General features: G+C 36.4%; 1 protein-coding gene across 6 annotated transcripts in view; it reads right to left on the reverse strand.

Moving 5' to 3' along the window:
* The window catches only part of DGKB (diacylglycerol kinase beta), a 378,520-nt gene that overhangs the window by 300,730 nt on the left and 54,941 nt on the right, over window positions 1-22,849 (reverse strand). The window lies entirely within an intron of this gene.

Below are 22,849 nucleotides of genomic sequence, written 5' to 3' on the forward strand. Positions count from 1 at the left end.
AATGTATCTGGACACACTTTATGGAGATGTTCCCGATTTAGCAACAACCACTGAAACAGCAGATATTATCTTATCAGTAAACTTAGTTCCTTATGATTTTAAAATTGAATTGCTGTAACTGGATTTTTACCCAGTTATGTTGGAATTCAGCACTTCATGGCCTTGTCAGAAATGCTACGAAGCTTCTAACTGTCCATGCCAAAATAAAATAGATTCTGCAGTTTGCTGAGAAGTTCACATAAGAGCTATACAAATATTAACTATTCCAACAAAATAGTAGGGGTTTGATTTCCAGAACATCACAGCATTGCTGGTCACTAGTGAAAATCAACTGTTGGTACCATTAAAAATCAGTTCAGGGGGAAAAAAAAATCAAATTGTGGGTGCCTTCTCATCCTAATTTTACGCAGTTTCTACCCCTGTAGGACAGACCCTCTGCCCTCTGACAGCAATGCATTACCAACACCACTCCTGGAACATCAGGTAGGCTGCTTTTCCTCTAATTTTAGCTATCTGAGAGCCAGGTACTTCATCTGACATTGTCATCTCAGGCACTCCCTTTAATCATCACAAAGAGACAGGTGGCCCAGGCAGCAATTAATCCTTCCAGTTTCAACATAAGCTTAAAATGTGATGAATCGCCTTCTGTGGTATTTATCTTTTATTGATTACAGAGGTTGCCTAGAAGACCAGTTTAGACTAGAAAGCTAATTTTAGACTGCAAGTGGAATCTCTTCCTATGTCTAGCAATGTATCATTTGTAAGGGTTAAATTACAAAAAAAAAAAAAAAAATTCAGACCAAAAGAGACCAACAGAGCAATGGAATGAGTGCTAAGGAGGGAGATGTTGGTAGCTAAGAAAGAATAGAAAAAGGAGTCATGAGAGACAAGAAAGGAAAAACAAAATAATTACAAGGAACAGAAGCATGGGTTAAAAAAAACCCACATTAACCTAATCAGACAACAGGTTTTTTTTTTTCCTCCTGTTATATATATACAAGTCTCATCACTGGACAAAGAAATTCATGCAGACACTAAGGAAGACACCTCAGTCCCAGAGCTTTCATTGCTCTCAGACCCTTCATTGTGAATAATTTGAATGCATGGACTATACCATGAGCAAGTGTCTAAGTACAATAATAGCTGTCTTGCCTTTAAAAAATTTGTACCAGAATAAATTCCTCTGGTCTTCATCTCCTCTGTTAGAAAAAAACTATGATGAGTTGGAAGATCTAGAATCTGATCAACTACATCACATAATTGTATAATATAACTGAAAAAATAACGAAAATTAACAGGAGCATTGAGATTGGGATGAAAAATGAAACATTAATGTGAATAAAACTGGTCAAGTACAAGGCACATCAGCCCTCAAATCTCTGAATCAATGTCAGTGCCTGAAAAAGGTCAGAAACTACAAATGCTAAATATGCTATTTATATCAATCTGCCTTGTGAACTTCAATACTTTTAGTGATCTCAAGAAAAAAACAACAATGGTCAATTGGCTCATTTTAATCAAACTAGAGATGTTTCTGGCAGTTGATTAGATTGTGTTGAAGACAGTTTTGTATCTTCAAGTAGGCATATATTTTTTATAATCTTGGCAACTGATTTGATTTTACTGATTTTTTAAAATTGTATTTGCATAACTGATTTAACATAACCAAAATTTTCTACCACAATTTCATCCAGTTTTACTATTTGCATCATCCTTAACTTCATTAGCTTCATTACCTACAAAAACTAACATTGCTGAACACCGTAAAGTTAGAGATGATCTTGATTATTGAATATGCATATTTGTGATAAACAGCTTACCACCAGAATTACTACAGCTAGCAAGGTGATGATGCTGTACACTCTGGTCCTATGAATCCATCCATATGGAATACGTTTAGTTGACCTCTGTCTACAAAGTTTGTTGCCTACACAGTTCATCAGCAGGGAAAACAGATCTAAATTACCAATTCTGATATACTTTCCCCACAACAGACACCCAGGCTCTACAGCCTAGAACCAGAGTTGTAACAAAACATACATGTCCTGAATGAGATGGCAGCAATGGAAAAAATGTAGTATGGACATGGCAGCTCACAGGAAAGAAGATGTGGTTTGTGCCTAAGACAGCAGCTATCATGGAACATACAACAGAATTTAAGGTTCCATTTTTATTCTGGACAACTCTCAAATGCAAGTTCTGATCTTAGAAAGGGAAGCCTGTGGGGGACATAGTGGATCTAATTAACTTAATTAATCCCAGTGTAATTTGGGAACAGGAAAGGAGAGTCAGGCAGTGCTCTAAGGGTGGCTCACTGGTCTATGGACTGCAGCCAGGTCATGACTCCACCTCAGTACATGTGATGCAGAAATACATAGACACATGCTGGGGAAGATTTCACCAAAAGGAAAAATAACCTTCCAGGTACTTCCTTTCTTCAGTTTCCTGTTAGGTTTCTGCTGCAGAGTCCCAAACAAGGAAAGATCCCTGCATCACTTAGTTTTTCACAGTTGTACGTTTTACAGTGACATTTTCCCATTTTATGTAGATAATATCATGGTTATAAGAAAACAAACAGCATACAGATCTTGATGACAAAGGTCATCAATGTATATTTGTGTTATTTGTTAAGGCATACACTGGAAGATCACCTATATACTATTCAAAAATCCAAATTTCTGTAATTTCTGTAAAAGAAAATATTAGCTGTTTTGTATTATCTTTTTCAGAGGTGTTTAATATAAATTCACTTCCTTACACATTATTTTAGTGCTCTTTAAGTACTTCAGGAAGGCTATGCAGTGAGAAACTTATAGATAAGTATATGAAGAGGAAAGTAATATCAACAATAATACTATTATATACTACACATAGGAAAAAAAGAATCTTGAACTACAACAAAAATCAAATGTGATTCTGCCAGGCAAAATAAAGATCAGCAGCTCTAAACAGATCACACACAGTGATCTGACCTGTTCATGCAGAGATAAATTTCTTTGAAGAATACAATACAGGATACAGTTAAAATACATACAACGTCAGGTAGGAACTTTCCAGCAATCCTCTAAGAGTTCAACCTATTCTGGGCAACTCAGATTTGCACATACATTTTGTTAATATACACTTAGGCAAGATTCACAGCCCTCTCAGCCAGACACAAAGCAGGCCTTACAAATAAGAGAAATTAGAAACATGACATTAACAAACCATTCATTTAATCACAAAAAGAATTAGAAAAAAAATCTTCCTCCTCTAGCCACTGACTATAATAAGTCTTAGAACTTCACTCTCCTTTTTATAACATGTTTTCCTTTATGGATTTGAGAGTTTATTAAGTGTTCTGTCAGGATTCCTACCAGGCCACATATCCAAACTAGGAAGCAAAGCTTTGTTAAAAACTATACAAATCAAATTACTTAGCATTCAGCCAACATTGCTAACCAACTTAGATTTCCAGGAATTCCCCATGCCACCGAAATCCTCAGCTGCTCTTCAGAAGCCTGGCTGACAAAAGAAAAATGAATATATTATGGAGGAAAAAAACCACAGAGGCAAATTCCCCATATGCCAACCTCACGACTCAATCTCATTCCACCTCATCCAGTCCTCCCCGTAAGGAAAGATGAGTTTTCGGAGAGCATTCAGGGCAAAATAAATTATATCAGTCCCACAAAACTGATCAACAACACCAATTTCAGCTTTGAACTTCGGCCATGGAGACACATCCAGGTTCTCAACCAATCCAACACAACTCCCTGGAAGGCAGGAGAGCTTCCTCTGAGGCCCAACCTCACTGCTGTGTCTGAAAGCACAACACTCATCTTAATGCATGCCTTAAGGGACTTATTTCTGTTTACCATAACAGGAACACTTAGAACAGCCTAGAAACTGGCTCTTGGACTTGCTCAGCCATCTCCTGCTTTCCACCTGCCCTTCCATAATGTCCACCCCACACACAAGTCCAACAGCTGCCAGTTACTCTGTGAAGGGGCACAGGGTAAAGCTATAGCAAGTTTCCTTCCACAGAAACTCCAGCGTTCCATAACAGAACTGATTAATGATTTTTGCCTGAACCATAGGAATAAATAACATAGAATATTTTATACCTTAATTGCTATGGAGGCTGCAGCAATTATGCCTATCAAAAACTCTTCTGTACAGAATGTGCTTGGTATTTCCTTTAGTGGGGGTCCTACATTTTCACCATGGTTAGTTACATCCTGTGATTTTCAATGTGGGTGACATAATGGATTTTCCAGAGGAGAATTTTTACATGTCAGATAACACACATTTACGTGTCTGCCTGAACATTTTTTCTGTTCTTCCAAAAAACCCAAAACATGTTAACAGTAATTAATTTCTTGCCTGGAAATGTAGGTATTATGTACAGGTATACAAGACATATGTAAGTGTTCCTGCAATTGATTTTACACTTTGTAGAGAACAATGGCTCTACTGCCAGAAATACTCCAAATCTGCATGGTTTAAAGTTCAGTATGAAGAGCCTGATGGGCAAGAAATTCTACCAAAATATCTGCTAATCACCATTCTGGTTTCTTTACTTTCAAATACAGAAGTAATGTAATTACTTATAATTGCTGCCGGATTAATGGCACGAATGAAAAAAATGAAGCCACATAACAAAACACAACAGTTTTTTCCTACTGTAAAAACATCCCTTGTTTTGCACTGAATTTAGTATAGAGTCTTTTTAGTGGTACACTTTTTTTTCTTCAATTTAGTAAGAAATGTTTACTGATGTAAATTAATACAATTCTGAAATATAAACTATAAACATTGACACACTGAAATCAGTGATAGTTTCTGTACCAAGCTGAAAATCTCTCCCTTTAAAGAAATGACTAGCACAACTCAAAAGCACATTTGTTCTACTGACTACTTTATTCCCAGGTGTACTAGTCTGGGACATGTAACGGCATCCATTTAAATTTTAATACAAAAGATATGGACTGTATTCCTCAGAGAAGCAATTACTCAAATTCTCTTTCTTGAATTATTTATATGGAATATATCAGTAAACACTAAGAAGACACGCAGCACAAACCCTATTGTGGCATGCTAAGCAGAACACTTGAATCTTTCTGAAAACATTACACCAATACTACAGTTTGTGACAGGGAAAAATATTAGCAACAAAAATGGAGCACTGACAAAAACCAATCAGAATGCAAGATGGCAACATCCCTGAGTACAGTTAGGACTCATTTAAGAGTAGTTTAATACTTGAAGCAAAGTTGTTAAGAAAAATAATGTTAAAAAAAGGGAGATACCAAAAGGAGAGTATGAAATAAAACCTAAGAGAAACAAGTGATGCACAATACAGCTGCTCACCTAAGAGCAATCAGCCTCTCCTGAGCAGCAATCAGCCAATTCCTCCCAGTTTATACCCTCAGCATGACATTCCATGATATGGAATATCCCTCTGGCTAGCTGCCCTGGCTATGCTCCCTCCCTGCTCCTTGTGCAGCTCCTCACTGGCAGAGCATGGGAAACTGAAAAGTCCTTGACTTAGGGTAAGCACTACTTAGCAACAACTACACACTCTGTTATCAGCATAATTCTCATAGTAAATCCAAAACACAGCTCTGTACCAGCTACTAAGTTTAAAACTAACCCTATCCTAGCCAAAACCAGGACACTCTTTTAAGGTACTCCAAGTACCTTAACTTCATCATATGAATTCATTTAAAGCAATTTCTGATTGATCCTAAATTTTGCAAATGTTAGGCTTGCTATTTCCAGGTTGTTACATTAATTACCTACCAAGTCAGAAGAACAATGTTCAAATTTCTCAGCATTTTCTTCACTTAAATAAATATTGAAATAAATGAAACCTGAGGAGAATCTGGGACAAGGAAATACCACAACATACTTTTGCTGATTCATCAAAAGTATATAAAGGCTTTTTTCTTTCTTTAAATAATACAGCTGAACAAACTAAAAAATAAAAAAACACACCACTGGAATTTATTTTATGCTTATGAAAGAAGTACTACATAATTCAAAAATCTCCAAGTGAGAGTCATAGAACTGTTCCCAATGTTAAAAACATCTCAGTAACAATTTTACAAAATCAGATTTAAAAAGTGAAAATTGGAAAAGTTGAGGAGTTACTCATCCTTCTTAATATTTTATATCTATGACTAAACAAGAACATTTTTCCATAGGCTACTAAAATTTGAAACCCTTTTTTTATGACTAAATGATCACATTGAATAATATTATGATTTTGTAAGTGACTAATTAAAAACATAATAAAACTAGGAGGGGTAAAAGAAAAAAAGAGAGAAAATAAATTGACCCAGACAGAAGTACAAAATAAACTGTTCAGACAAAAAGATTTCTAGACAGCTGGTAGGATTTTGAAATTGGTGAATTTAAAAAAACATACTATTTCAATATTAAAAGTTTTAAAAGAAGGCTGAATCACTAAAGCTTAGACTGATACTCTTTAATAAATAGAGAAAAGCAATCTGGAACAGAAAGCACTGAATTTTATAGATATATCTATGTAATCTATAATAAATTCTCTGGAACACAGCACATTAGGCTGTCTACTAGATAAATCTCTCTGATGAGAGGATGAATCAGTCTCTCAAACAATTCTTTCCACATCACCCGCCACTACTTCTATAAATCCACTGAAACTCCTCCAAAATCCTGGATTAAACGTCCTGAGGACAGCCTCTGCCTTCCAGACTATGCATCTGCCATCTTCCCCAGGAAAGCTAGCTCCAGAAGTGCCTCCCTCGATATGAGCTCTACACAGACCTGCCCACAACCAGCATCACAAGTATTTGAGCGCATATAAACAGAGGCTAAGGTCTTTGACTATTATCTGCCACACGTTCTTCCTCTTTCCTCTAATTCCCTCTCATGGCGCAACCTCTAAATTCTGCCTAACAATTAACTTTTGTTGTCAGTAAACTACAGGGATGTTTTTTGTTTAACTGTTGGATTTAATTAATCTCTCCATATTTAGGTGCTCTAGGGGTGATTTCATTACAGAAGAGCAAAGCTGAAAAGCGTAATTTATAACTGGGAAAGAATTCAGATGATCCATAATTTCCTGGGGCAGAAATTCCTATTTCATGCTCGGAAATAAGCCTCTGAAGAGATGTTCTTTAGTCTTGTGACAAAAATGTTCCACAGCACTAGAGGAAAAGATTTGTTAACTGCTATCCTCATTCAAACGCTTTGTGTAATTTTAAAATAAATTGGGAACAGGGCAATGGAATTCCTCATAAAAAACTCGCGAAAATACAAATCTGATTTAATCAATAGGAAATCTGTATAGAGAATAAAGACAAGTTAGCAGGCAGGTTAAAGAATTTCATAGGAGAAGTTCATGCTAGGTTGTTTTCTATTATGTGGCATGTTTATTTTTTTCCCCTGGGGAGAGGGCTGTATGGAGAAGTTGATTAAATTATTGCAGTCCTGGGATATGAATAGCTGGCACTGTCAGTCTCCACTGGGATAGCGTGGAGCCTTCTAGACAACTACAAATGGCTTTGTATGCCTTCATTAGCTTTACTATAAAAAAGTTCAGTGATAGTGAGATACCAAATGGGTTATCAAAGGACACCTATTAAAAGTTGTCTACAAGGATTCGTATCTGCATCTGAAGTAAACGATGTGGTGGCAGCAGTATCTCAAAATACAATCCCCTATTCACCCAGAAAACTCCTGACACATTCAAATTCAGCTCTAAGAGGACAATAACATCTAGGTTTGTGAAGGATCAGTGAGCATTGCCATTTGCATGTTCTAGAATTTGCTCTGATGATGTGTCCATACTGACACTAGACGTGGGGATGCACAAGAGCATGAGTGAGGCATGAGTAAGAGCAGTTTGACTGAAACAAAGCAAGAAGGGAAAATCCAAGTTGGTTCAGCACCACAAGCATCAGAGCAAGTTCTGGACCTCTGTCTGACCTCTTGTGCACATGTCCAAGGGATGCAAAAGTCCAGGCTGCCACAGGTCCACAGTTCTCAATACCAGGAACCATTACTTAAAGGCAGCTTGGCCTCACATCCTTCTACAGCATAAACACACCTTGAGTCTCTTTTTATATCCTCAATGGTTTCCCTGCAGTTCATATACTGCCATTCAGTAAACTGAGACAGAGACTGGCATTTGCAGAACTACACACTAAGATCTAGTGAGAGAGGGAAGTGCATTTTATGACTGAGGGTCCTTCATTTGTTTGTCTGTCTGTCCTTCCCACCCAGACAGATTTACAAATGTAGAGACTTCAACACATTGCTCCAGCTTTCAGATAGGAAAACCCTACATCTTCATGGTTAACTGTTCTGATTTTTTTTCAGAGGTGTATGAGAAAGCAACAGTGAAATTTATGTCCTCCACCTACTGACTTCAGTGTACTACTTACCTCAGAATCCTTGGTAGTTAAGGAGTGATAATATTCCCATGGAATTTTTAACAAATGAAAATTGGTATCTGATTTCACTTTTAATTGACAAAGGTACATAATTACAGTTTTATACAATTTAAGTTCGTGTTCTTTTTCCATGATATTCAGTTTTCAATATGAAAGCTTACTTTTGTTAATTTGAGTTTCTCGGTGCTTTTCCCATCTTAAAGGGAAGAAGGAAAAAAGTTGATCCTCTCTCCGTTTTCCCTTGGGAATCCTTAGTCTGAACTAGCTTACATTAGGCTTGCATTTTAAATATATTTTTTCTCTTGAGAGAGTCTCTGCATTTCTGTTATCTTTTTCTAGCATGTTTTTCTCTGGAATTCTACCTAATTATTTTCTCTCTTTAAGTGATGCAATTAATTCTCCTTAGATTTAGCTTATGTTTTTACACATTTGTCCTTGACACTGAAATTACTGGAACTTCATGTACAATTCTCTACAGATAGGAGAAGAATGGGACTGGCAGTAAGAAGTATTTTCTAATACATGAAGCTTTCAGAAAAAAAAAACTTTGCTCAGGTCTCAGAACAGATGCGGGAAACTTCAAGCTAAGTGAATGTAAAGATCAGTTTAACTTATGGCACATTATTGTATGGTTCAGAGAAAAGGGTAGCTGGTATCCTGTTGCAGGTCTGGAACATACACACGTAGCCCTTCAGAATTTGGCTGGAGTTTTGCTTGCTTTGTCTATAGACTGCTAAATACATGCTGGGAGGACACTGGTGGGACTTTGCCCCTCCTGACATCTTGAGGGCAACAGCATAGCCTGTCTTCACCAGCCTGGGAAGACAAATGCCCAGTTTTGCCACATTCCACTTCCTTTTTCCTACAGGACTGATAAACTTGGGAACAACATGCTTAGAAGCAGTAATAAACCACACCTATATAGATCTGAAAAGAGACACAGGATAAACACGTGGGAAGTATCGTTTTACTCCAGTGAGCTACTCCCCTTAACAGTGCAGTTGTTGGATAAAAAAAATCTGAACCTGCTTAGTAAGATTTCAGCTTGAAATCTGAAACAATTTCCCCTGACTTTGCTGAATGTTGATGCTTGTGTTTCCTCATCATCCGCAATTCCCCTGGGGACCCACACAATTTTGCCCCAGGGAGTTTTAATCCTATCCACAAACTGTAGTCAAGAGTCAAACAATTACTAAATATTCTTCATGCTGGAACACTTTTAGAGTGCAGGTCAGCCTTTTTTTGCTATTACTATATTTGCCATAAACTAAAAATAATCTATATGTTTACTTCTGAATCATAAACATCATCATGTAAACCAATAATCATTTTTGTGCAATTCATTTTTAACAGAGTTTTAAAAAGCAAAACATAAACAATGTTTTATACATTTCCTTTTCTTTTCTTTCAAAGTAAATAAATAAATGCATCTACTGAGGAATGAAACATTTAGTCTATTTTGAATATATTTTTAAGCTTTACATCAAAACAGCTTATATATTAGAATATTATAACTAATGAAAAGCCAGAAATCAAAAAGGGTAATAAAGTGAGGAAAGTAGAATAAATACACAAACACATATCTGCATCTGAAAAGAAACAAAAAGACACTCAATGATTCATTGTTGTTTCTGTGCTTAAATTGTTGAAAAATTCCTTTTCAATGACAAAGAAAAAAACATAATAAAATGGATGGCAACTGGATAACACTGCATTTTTGCTTCTATATGAGGAATAATTACATGATTAAATCTCTTGGATTCCACTCCCACACAGAAGAGAAGTATCAGGTAAGAGCACTACCATTCCTGGTAATACTAACTAGAGATGTACTACCTCCATGAATTTATACCCTTAACTTGAATAGAAGCGGCACTAATTGTAAACAATTGCAAACCTGTATCTATTGCACTATTTCAATCTATTTCTGCCGTCAACCTGCAATCACTTCTGCTGGTTTTGTTGATTTCTCAGCCAAAACACTGGGATGAACACACCACAATTGGTGCCTTGCAAGTCAGGTGTTCAAGTCCTTCTTAGTTGTTTCCCTTGCTTCCAAATTTACAATCCTAAAACTTAACTTTTAGAACATACCTGTGTAACTACCTTAAGTCAACTGAAGGTCTAGTCACTAAAACAAAGGTGTCTCAAGCAGAAATGTTTAAAATTTGTTTTGCACTGAACATAAAAAGAGTTTAGCAAATGGTCCCGTAGAACTTCAATATGATTCTGAATATAGCAGAATTACCTACAATATTTATGCTCAGCTTTGTATTACTAAAGAGAAACTACAAAGAAAAAACTTGTAAGTTATGAATAGGCACAAGCTTTTTAAGTCACATTTCATCTTGAATTGGTTTTCAACATCTTCACCTTACATTTCCTTTATATAGCTCAGTATGTACTTCACAACTATTTTAGCAGTTCTTCCATCTATTCCTACAAAGCCATCACTAAAGGTCTGAATGCTTTATGAGAAGGTTGCATATGAAATATTTATATTAAAGAGCTTGAATTCCATTGAAATCTTGCAAGACAAGAATATAAATTTTTTTTTTTTAAAAAGATTTTTTTAGGGGTAAGAAATATTCTCTTTTCTACCTTTCTGATTCAATCCATGGAAGTTTTCAAACAAAGAAATTTTCCAAAGTTCCTTGTGTTGTCTACTCTTACCAACAGGCATGTAAAACTCACTGCCATCAACTGGAGAATGTGTGAACTTTAAAAACAGCTATGTTCATAGAAATCAGAGTCATAGAATGGATTGGGTTGGAAGGGGCCTTAAAGATCATCCAGTTCCAACACCCCTGCCAAGGGCAGGGACACCTTTCACTAGACCAGGTTTCATAGAGCCCCATCCAACCTGCCCTTGAACACCTCCACAGATGGGGTATCCACAACTTTTCTGGGCATCCTCCAGAGCCACACCAGTTCCACTGCCTCACCAGCCTCACAGTAGAATATTTGTTTATTAAGTGATTTGTTATTTATGAGTCATTCTATTCACATGCCCTGTATTGAAATATACACAATTGAATCCTTCCACATATGAAATAAGCCTAAGAGAGTTTGCTCTACTTATACCCTCTTTTTATCACAAGAATATCACAGCTATGTAATGTGTAAGTCGCTCAGTTTACTAATGTCATCCCATTTTGGTACAGTTCAAGTCACTTAAAAAAAAAAAGAAAAAGATTCTATTTAAATTTGCTATTTAAAAATCAATTCATAAGAAGTTCTTTTTCCAAAGGCTGTATTTTAAATGATAAAGTTATATTTCCTCACGAAACAGAAGTTTTATCTTCTGAGAACCTTTACCAAATATCATCTAAAGCCTCATAAACCCTCCATCCTCAAAAATATAGGATAAACTTGCTTATATGTTCCAATGGATATTCACAGAACTGATTTTGCTTTTGAAGAGGTTTTGCTTATACTTGCAGTAGATTAAGACAACCCCTCTGTTTTCTCATTTGAGGCATACAGGGGGTGTTTTACTCAAGAAAAAATTGCTACCAGCTGCGAGAAGAAAAAGCAAAGAAATAAAAAACACCACCGAGAAAGGCAATCCACTCTCAGGTGATAAGCATCCATACAAATCTGTGATTCAGAATTTGAGGTACTATTGTTTACACTTAGCTGCTTAGACTGCAGACAGAAATCCCAGAGTTAAAATGAACTGGGCAAGTGAAATTATGCAGCCTGGGGAACCTATTGCTTTTTTGACCTAAACGACAGTGTCTGCACTCTGACATCCAGTGCCCAAACACACTTCATTTTTCTGCTCATTCTTTACAACCTGGATAGACCAATGGAACAGTTGAAAAATGTCAAGTAATAACAACAACATAACTAAAACTTCTGTGCTTCATTATCAAAGCAGAAACTGAGATAAGATTTACTCACTGGAGGGAGGGAAATGACATCCAGGGGGACTTTGAAAGGCTTATGTGGGGAGTCCATGCAAACCTCAGAAAGTTCAACGAGACCAAGTACAAGGTCCCAAACCTAGGTCAGGGCACTTCCAAGCACAAATACAGGCTGGGCAGAGAATGGACTGAGAGCAGCCATGGGGAGAAAGGATATTCAAGGACAAGCAGCACAACATGACCCAACAATGTGCACCTGCAGCCCAGAAAGCCAACTGTATCCTGGGCTGCATCCAAAGTAGCGTGGCCAGCATGGCAAGGGAGGGGATTCTGCCCCTCTGCTCTGCTCTGGTGAGACTCCACCTGCTGTGCCACATCCTGATCTGACCCCCCAAAAATGCACATGGACCTACAGGAGTGAGTCCAGAGAAGGGACACTAAGATGATCAGAGGGCTGGAGTCCCTCCCCTATGAAAACAGAGAAAGTTGGGGTTGTTGGGTGAAGAAGGCTCCAGGGAAACTATGCAGCAGCATTTCAGTAACTAATGGGGTCCTACAAGAAAGATTAATTTTTCCAAGTGCAGGTAGCGATAGGGGAACTTTAAACTGACAGAGGGGGGTTTAGGTTAGATATTAGAAAGAAATTTCTCACAGTGAGTGGTGAAGCACTGGAACATGTTTCCCAGAGAGGTGATGGATGCCTCATTCCTAGAAAAATTTAGGGTCAGGTCAGATTGGGTTTGAGCAACATGGTCTGGTAGAAGGTGTCCTTAACAATGGCTGGGGAGCTGGGGGTTGGGGGTTTGAAACTACATGGCCTATAAGATCCTTTCCACCCAAACCATTGACTATAGCACAAACAGAACAATGGTACAGACCAACTTTCTTTTAAGAGCAAGGAATAGAAAATAAAAAAAGGAGAGAAATACTCCAATTTACAGAAATAAAGTTAAGAACTGAAATTTCTAAAATTTTGCTTTTTAACAAATTACTAGATCTCAGCTGGCATTACTTATTGAATTTCAAAGTCACTAGGAACACTGAATGAAGCATTTGTTCTTAAATAATTTGCTTGCTATCACAAAGGAAGCATGTGCAGAAAAGTCAGGAACTGAACTGAGATTTGTAACTGAATATATTTGAATGCATCCATCATGCTAGTTTATGCAAGTCAATAGAACAGTTGTACTTCTTAACAGCTTTATTTTTGTCTATCATACCAAGTTGGAACTGGTAAATTTAAGTCTAAATGCATAAAAAATGTATTTAATAACTTAAAATAGAGCTGGAGATTATAAAAATGATCATGGATATTTAATTAACCAAGCCTCAGAATTTTAATTAAAATTCCCTGTCTCTCACGTACAGTTAGCTTTAGTTAATACACCATTAATTAACACATGAAGTATTCAAAGGAAGTAGATACTTTTGATGAAACCTTGTCATTTACAGATTTAACTACATATACACAACAATAGCACCACTCCAAGAAAACTGGGGCTCTTTTTAGATTACTTGAGGTTTATACTGTGGTTTGCTTCAGGGTCCTGGTTTTGCAGTCACCCATGCTGGGGACCTGGTTAGAAAATGTCACAGCTCGCATCCAGGTCCCGCAGCTCCATCCCTTAGAGCAAAATGGTGCTGGGGGAGGTGCCCAGGGCTGAGCCTACACCCCAAGGACCAGAAACTCTCCTAATGTATCCACTTGTTCATCCCAGTAAAAGCACCCTAAAAATAAAGGAATATGGAGATTCTGAACCATGTGCTAAAACCAAATACAGATCACTTTGTTTTGAATCTCAACTGCTGTTCTGTGTTCCCCGTGAGGGAAGAATAGGTTTGTACCTGAAGAACAGTAAACAGAAATTATGAAAGCTGTTGATGCTTGGAATACAAAACTGCAAAACCCAAATCCTCTGCTTTTGGAAGCAAAGGAGAACTCAGTGTATTCGGCCTTTTTCAGATTTTGGCCTTCTTAGATACACAAAACAAAAGATTATTCAAGAGATTACTACTGATGTCTAATGTTTGCTAGCAGTTTCCAGTTCTCAAGGTTCCCAGGCACAAACTGCATCACTAGATTTAGTTTACATTTCTTAAATTGGCACAACTAAAATAAGAAAGTTATTTCTTTTGGCATCTTAGAAGAATTAAAAACATTGATCTAGTATACCTAAAAATTCACTGTAAAATAGACTGTTGTAAATACATATACATTATATGTTTATGTTTCCTATTTTCACTTTTATTCAAGGTAACTTTATTGAACATAACTGTTATCCTGTCATTGTTAGTGTTTAGAAATCTACCTATGATATAGGTGAAATTATGAAATAAATATTTCTATATGGACACATCAGAATATTCTGATGAAAATAAATATAATGTCAGGTACTTTTGCATATTTCATCCCTACTTTAATTATTCACAAAATTTATCTAGCCTTTTTAATAACAAGTATCAAAAATAAAACCAGCAGATCTCCTTTGTAGCAGTTGCTTAATTAATTACTAAATCCAAGCACAGATAGTAGATGAGATAAATCCACTGGTTATTTTTGAATCAGAAAGATTATTCTATAGTATTGCTATTTTGTTATCTATGCAGTATTCCTTGGCTTTATGGTCTTAAAATCTATCCATATGAAATAAAATGTTCGAGTAAACTGTATTAACAAAAAATGTATATTCTTTTTCTGCCAAAAATTCTAGGGAAGAAAGGTCAAACATGTCTTCTTGACAGTCACAATTTCAAATAATACTGTATTTATTGATGCTTAAAATTTTGGTTGTACTAAATATTACTGAATAGTCAGAGCAGTTACTGTACCAGCATTTTCAAAATACTCCAAAAGCCCCAAAATATTTTACTGAAAATAGCAGGCTTGCTTGCTTGGCAGAGTTATGCATACTTTTCAGATCTATCAAATGTTGCAAAAACACATCTTCTCTTTTACGGGACATCACAATTGCTCCATTTGTGGTAAATTTGCCCTGAGACATAGAATTTTCCAAAGAAAATTGCATTACAATGGCCCACATCATGTCATCTGTTTTAAAAACTCTCCAGTGACTTCTGTGGAGGATAGTCTTAAAAAATAAATGGAACAACATGTCCCAAAGTACTTTTTCTACCTAGCTTAAATACTTTTCATGAAAAATATTCTGAAAAATTTAGAAAGCTGTAACATTACCACTAAGTTATGCCCTTAATATTCATCTATTCCCAAATGGCTGAGAAGAGTTCATGGACTGACGGTAACATAAGGGAAAGAGCTCCCTGGCTGCAGAGCAGGAAATGATCCCCACGATGCAGGGGCTGCAGTGGGAGCCCCAGCTTTCCCAGGAGATGAGTCCTGCTGGCTCCCTTCCCTTCCACTCAGCCCCCAATAGGTACACCCTGTGATGCTGTGGCAGCAGCAGAGCAGCCAACAGCATCATGCATGTCACAAAAAGTAAGCAGCCATGGAGCCACAGTCCTGGAGAGGCACAAAGGCCATGAGCAAAGAATTTGGGATCTGACAGTCTAATACTACCCCCACATTTCACCAGTGCCATCTTAGTTCTTAGACAAGAAACAAAGCCAACAGTGCAGATGACACAGCCACACAAAGGCCCATGGACTGGGGGAAGGAGTGGGACAATTATTTTAGCCTGTCTCAATACTGTGAACAAATTTCACCATGCCAAATACCTTAAATGCACTTCACCTGCTCTACAGAACATCAAGAAAAGAAAACATATTATCACGTCTTGATATTGTCTACTCTCTTTTAAGACTATTTCTCTGACACAAAGTGCAACTATAAATTTTAATGCTGCAAGAAGACTATGACTTTGCTTCTTTGGTTACTTTTGAAAATGAGATCTCTGTAAAACACCAAAGTATGCATAAAGTTTAGATTCCTGATTATATAAACAAATACTTTATATAAAGAAGCATACTATCCTTATTTACACTGTACCAGATCTGTTACTTTGTAATAGATACACAGAGAAACATGCCCAGAAATTCCCTGATGAAGTCATCTGAAACCCCTTTCAAAAGAACAATAACCTTCTGCATCAGTACAGCTTCATATTATCTCATGTCTGATTTACAAAAAGAACAAAAGTTCTAATGAACTTCATTAAATGGCTGTTATCTAATAATTCCAATCTTTTCATAGCACAGCCAATGTTCTTAGATTATTAGTAGTTGTTAGGCAAATTTTACAGATACAAATAGTAATTCTAAAATACCCCACATGTATATTGAATCTACCTCCCATCCTCCTAGCCTTGCAACACCAATTCACAGAGGTGATCTGGGTTTGGGACTGGCCTGGTTTGGTTTTGTTTGAATATGAATGATGTAAGGCAGCATTTCTTTTTCATATTTAGAATGGCTTTAGTCATGCAGATGATATGCCTGTCAAAATAGGTCCAAACTGGGATACTAGCAATAAAAAAAAAAAGACATGCAAAACATAATAAAAAATTTCAAACAACTTGATATGAAATCCCAGTAATTGTAACATCAACATGAAGACACATCTTTCTTTCCCTTGCCAAAGAACCTTTTATGCCCTTGACACCTTCCAGACTGAGAACCTCTAATTTATCCTTGATCCCACTATGCTTCTTTCTTCTGAGCATCACTTCGCATCTCTCTAACTGGATGTTGCTCCCTCACCACAAGAGTTTGTTTGCTCCTCTTGGGCTCTGGAATTTCCTAGGGATTGAGTTTATGCCCTCAAAGATTCCTTGCTCTACCCATGCCAAAGCCCCAGCACATCAGCTCAGCGGTCCTGGCTCCTTTCACCCTTCAGGAGGAGTGTGACCAACTTGAATATTCCTCCTCCTATTCTTTCATTCTTGTGATTCAAGAGGACCCATCAGCAGATGCAGTGCTCCTTCTCTGATGAGCAAAGCGTGATCACTACGTTTCCACTCAGGTCAACAGGCTTTTGAAAAACCCGACAGCATTTCCAGAGTATCTCCCAAACACACAATTTATCACTGTGTTTTAACCCATCAAGAAAGCAGCTCTAAACATCTCTCTCATACATACACACAGAAGTGGAGGGAAAAATTACAGAACATATTTGACTGTGCCTGGTTGTTCATCCAAACTTTTACTTCTGCTTTGCTCTGGCAGTCAATCTGTTATCCTCCCTCACAACCATCCTTGGCAGTAGCACTTCGGGTGTCTAAAGAGGCAATCCTCAGAGTGCAATGTACACAAATAATACAGTCCATTCCTTCATTTGAAAAGCAAAAACTCATTCAACTCTAAGCATCTTTGCCTAGGAGCTGCTCACTTTTACACACTGCTAAATTTTAGCCACAGCACTCAGAAAACAGGAAAAGAGAATGACTCTTCACATATCACTAATTGTTGTAATCATCCCAAGTAGAAAAGTAAATATTTTGTTATGGAAATACAGCCAATCCACACTGAAAGAAAATGTAAATCAAGTGTGACAGTGTCTTATGAGACAATTTGGGCAGTGACTGTCCACTGGTAAAAGGATACCAGCAAACTCACTATCCCCTAAATCCAGTCTGTACTAACCAAAGTAGATGTAGAAATTTAAAAATGACACAATTAAGTCAAACAGAGGAAAGCATTCTCCAATTTTACTGGAATTCCATTTCAGAAGAGTGGGGGAGGGGGGAAGCTCCCACCTACTCTGCATGGCAATAATTATTCAGGAAAAAAATATTGTAATGCTTTCTTTTTTTCCTCTTCATGTCCTAAACATGGCAGCTTCCCCCAGTCTTGGGACACACACACTCTCACAGCTAAATAAACTAACTTCATCAAAACCAAAAAACAATGACAGAAACAAAAACAAAAAACCAACACACACATTAAAAAGAAACAAACAAAAAACCCCCCAAAAAACCACACAAAATAGCTGACATGTAGAGTAGAAATTCAGTTTCTCTCAACTGTAGTTGCCTCCTCCATAGTCACCAAATGGTGATAAGGCACTGCTAGTGAAGTGAGCCCAAGCAGGTCCCACTTTCACAGTTCCTAATCCCCCAAGTGCATTATCAACATCCAGTGGAAAAGAAAAGCAGGAACAGCTCAAGGACATGGAAATGGAAATGGAAGAGGTGGCAGCAGAGATGTAAAAACCAGGGCTGCAGGGGCAGTCAGAGGATGTAAGATGGACCATAAGACAGACACAGCTACAACTTTCTTCAGCTGCTCGTCTGTTTGAGGAAATGTCACAAGTATTTCTTACAAAATATTATAAAAAAGAATGAACAATAAGGGAACTTGAATAAGCTCAACTCTGAGCTGAGCTCATCTGATGCACATTTCACTGACTATGATTCTATGGTGTAGGAAAAGGCTTACACATAGAGACTGAGATTTTTACTTTGAAGACCTAGTTCTATGTATGACTGAATATGGATTTTAATGCAGCATGAGAACTATATAATTGTTACTAAAGAATTCTCTAGAATATTATATTCTCTAGAATATAGCATCTATATAACAGAAAAATAACTATCATATAATGCACAGCTAATTAGCAATGTAGAACAGTATACAGAAACAACAGTGGTCTAGGACAGAGGGCTGCATCTGAAACTGATAACTGAAATTTTAGTTCTCTAAGAATGAATGCATATATTTCACAAATTTCTAGAAAACAGAATTGTAAGCAGTTTCAATATAGCAAGGTCAGACAAACAGAAGAACAATTTAAAAGTTCTAGCTCCAGAGGCAGGTAATCTAACTCCCTCAAAGTATGAGCTTGATAGAAGCTATCTGCATATGTCTTCAATGCATCTGCTGCAAGGGAAATGACACAAATACTGCTTAGAGAAACACACAGAAAATAAACTCACAACACCAGAGGTCACACCTCAATAGTAAGAATTATGGTGCACTGATTTTAAACCATACATCATTTTTTCATCAAAACTTCAAAAGTTTTTAATCAAAACTTGATCATATCTCAGTATAATTTAGAAGAAGTAAACTTTAAAAGAAGTAGGAACAGGCATCTAACAGCATCAGCCTTCCTCATTTACCATTGCCTTGCTTTATCATAGTTATCCTCTTAAGTTCAGATTCACAGACTAATACAGTCATCTGAGAGCATTCAGTATTCATTAATTTTACTAGTCCAGAAACTTTTCAATAGTTTTCACTAAAGACATATGTTCCTGAGCTAAAATTGCCTTGATTTCTTTGCAATGTAAATTATTTTACTGTACACCTAACAAGGGGCACAGGTCTATCTCATTAGTTCAGACTATGAAATACCAGACAATATTTCTCTTAGATTTATATAACATGTCACAGAACAGTAATTTTTACTAAAAGGATTAAAAAAATGATGTCATTCCAAGCTACATACTTTATAAGTATTATTATTTACAAGCATTATAAATAATGATGAGTAGTTCATACAGAATAGTTTGTGTGAAATATATTGTTTTCAATTAAGTGTGATCATCAAATTCACAGAAGTACAATCCTTGGAAACAGCCTCCCAGTGGGAATAGTCACACTTAAAAATTAAGATGTAATGTTGTTTACACCTTCTTTGGTATTTAAAATATGAGACCTTAAAAAATTATGACAGTAACAGCTTTGCTTAAATATCTTCACAGATGAGCACAGAAAGCAGACAGACTCAGTATTAGATTTTATCCTAAACTAAAATTATCTGAGAATTTGGTCCTCTCTTCTTGTAACATTATTTTTTTAATGACCTAGTCTTGTATTATAAATCTTAGGTTATGTTTTAGACTCCACAGAGACATTCTGTGGCTTCTGATAAGGGTGTGCAAAACTGAGGCTCAGTGAACCCAATCTGCATGAGGCATCTAATGTCATGTTTCCTCAGGCTGTAAATGACCAGGCACAATGGTCCATGTGACCAATACCAACTCCACGTTCCCACTGCTATATAAAAAGAGGATGACCATGGTGATGTTGATTTTTGTAAAAATAATCACAGAACTATTGCAATATAATGCCAAATATTTAGTAGTAATGCATACACACGTAGCCCCAGTTACAGAGCTGATTTCTGTTGGGCATATGAGGGAAATAAAAACATTTTTCTTGTACTGGACTTCATTCAGATCTAATGTGACCCCAGCCAGGGTTAATCACTTGGGTCAGAACTGTTTCTCCAGCTACCACTTCAAAGTGCAATTCCTGTAAGTAACTAAACTGTCAGATGGATTCTGACAGCTACAAATTTAATCATGTTCACAACTGCAATGAATATTTGCTGCCATATTCAGCATGTAGTCAATAGAAATTTATATAGAAGGCATGCATACTTATATAAACAAACCCATGTTCTAAATTAACAAAGTCCAAATATTTATGGACTAGGCAGCAGAATATTTTGTATTATGTTAAGACTAGAAGATTGGAAAACACAGAAAAACAAAAAAAAAACTAAACCTTCAAAAATATTTTAAAAACATTTTTGTTTTTAGTAATTCTTTAAATGAGTAAATTTATGGAAGAGGTGTTACACATTATATTGCTGCATAGGGTATCTTCTAAAAAATTTTAAGTTCACCACATATTATTCATAAAGAAACACAGCCCTTTTCCAATGGATTTATTCTAGTTGTTTATTATATCCATACCAATAAAATATTTAACACAGGCACCAAAATGTTTTTAAGGACAGGTACAAGAAAAGATTTAGAGAGTTGAGACAGAATTTAGGTATGATGTAGGTACTAAATCCTCTAATAGCTTGATTGTCCTTTTGTTTGCTAATGCTATCCTTCCCTTCCCACTGGAATAGATTTATATACCTCAGCATTGATAAATCTAAAGTAATAGACATTAAAAAAATCGTAGCAACACACTTAAAGTGATGAGCAGTGAGCTCATCACTGATGAGTTACCACTCAGAAACATAATAAAAAATTTGAACTATAATTAGAAAAGATCAGCTCAGTGCTTGACAGCATTCAAAAATAAAAGTATTCTGAAAAAGAAATCAGAATAAAACAATGTATTTCGTTGTGTAGATCCCTGGTATACTTGCATTCTCAATAATATGCAGAGCTTTTTTGGATTTGCAAATTGATTACAGCAGAACTGGAAAAAGAGAACAAAAAAGATGGAACATAAAAAATAAGAGCACACTAGAATTCTTCCATCTTCAAAATGAAACAGGCCTATCTCAGATAGCTGTAAAATAATAAATGCGTAGAGAGTGTTGGAACCTGAAGGAACACTCTGGATATCCTCAGCCTATTCTTCTATTCTTTTCTTGATAATCACTGGGGACATCATACTAGTCCAGACAGCCTTTCATCCAGTAAAGCTATCCTTATGCTTTTAAGAAGGATGAAGAACGATCCCTTTCACCTGCCCCACTAATAGTACCTTGATAAGGATATATATAAACCACAGCGAACTTTCAGTACTGAAAGTGTGCTGAAAAAAACCAACAAAAACCCCAAGCACATAACCACCCCACCCAAACAAACTAACAAACAAAACCAGACAAACTGATGAAGAGAAATTCTTTTTCTCTGGAAAAAATAACTAAATGCTACAATGTTTACCACACTATGTAATGTGGGTGTTCACTTGCCACATACACAACACATACCTCCCACAAAAACAGAGAAACAGCATACAAAGTATTTTACTGGCAACATATAGTTTTCAAAAAATATCTAAATAATAACCAATGAAAACATCCCTTTTAGTTGTAATTGTGCTCACCATCATTTATAGAATCCAACTTCAACTATACTGAGGAATGTAATCTGCATTATCAACTCTTCAGAAGAATCCATCTACAAAACACAAGATTCTTCTCCATGATAAGCTTAATGATCATATGTAAGGTCTTCATCATGCTATTTACAACCATTTTATTAAGGTGTTTAATAGTACTATAAGTCTTTTAAAGTATTAAGTTAGAATGGTTATGCAGTCATGAACTACTCTTCCCTCCTCTTCTTCCATTCTCTTTTAAAAAAATATTCAGTGGAGCATGTGTTAAATCTGAAGAATCAATGACAACATTGTTGAAGACAAGGTAAGACTCAGTATTATCTTCTTTTCTTCAACACCCACAGGTTGAAAATCATTACCACAGCTGTTCTGCCTTTAGCTGCTTGATTTTTTAACAGTTTAAAATCTCTCCAAACTTTGTGCTTTGCACAAGGAACTTTCCTTTAAACAGCCACACTATTTCTTGTAAATTCCTAAAACATTTAAATGGCTGTAGAAGACACTGGTTTAAGGTGTTTGAGACATTCAGGTTATATAAAGAAAGTAAACACACAGGTTAAATGCATCTCTGTGCACTGTCCACATGTCCCTCAAACACAGAGATGGATGAAAATAAATTTTGATATTAACATGCAGTAATTACCTACACATGTGATTCATGTTCATTTGTTATTATGAAGCATAGTTATGAACATACATGTTGATATGAAAAGCACAAGGCTCAGAAACAAGATCTCATACTGGAATATGGGCATTAAGTTCCCTGAAGAGGAACAGCATTTCATTCCTTCATGGGTTAATAATTTGCTTTCAGCTTAAAAGAGA

Source organism: Agelaius phoeniceus, chromosome 1 (genome assembly GCF_051311805.1).
Source record: "Agelaius phoeniceus isolate bAgePho1 chromosome 1, bAgePho1.hap1, whole genome shotgun sequence".
In the NCBI taxonomy this organism is placed as follows: domain Eukaryota; kingdom Metazoa; phylum Chordata; class Aves; order Passeriformes; family Icteridae; genus Agelaius; species Agelaius phoeniceus.